Source organism: Eriocheir sinensis, unplaced genomic scaffold, assembly GCF_024679095.1.
Source record: "Eriocheir sinensis breed Jianghai 21 unplaced genomic scaffold, ASM2467909v1 Scaffold628, whole genome shotgun sequence".
NCBI lineage: Eukaryota > Metazoa > Arthropoda > Malacostraca > Decapoda > Varunidae > Eriocheir > Eriocheir sinensis.
The window spans coordinates 69,527-70,000 of NW_026111974.1; positions in this window are offsets into that span (position 1 = coordinate 69,527).

The following is a 474-nucleotide window of genomic DNA, read 5'->3' on the forward strand; positions in this document are numbered from 1 at the left end:
CACACACACGTTTTTCTTTTCTTTTTTTCTATTTCATTTCCTCTTTTTTTCATTTTTTTATCTCTTCCTCTTTTTCTGTTTCCTTTTTTTCTTGTTTCCTCATTTTTTTCCCTTTTTTGTCCTTTCTTTTCCTTCGTCAATATTTTTTCCTCTTTTTCTTCCTCTTTTTCTTTCCTCTTGTTTTGTTCCTTCTATTTCCTCTTTGCTTATTCTCTTTTTTTCTTTGTTTTCCTCTTCTTTCACGCCCTTGAGCTGTCTCCTTACACACACACACACACACACACACACACACACACACACACACACACACACACACACACACACACACACACACACACACACACACACACACACACACACACACACCTTATTCATGTACGTTCTTTTTTTTCATTCATTTTTCTTCTTTAGTTTCTTCTTTTTTCTTCTTCCTTTCTTCTTTTCTTCCTTCCTTTTCTTTTCCTTTTTCTTTCT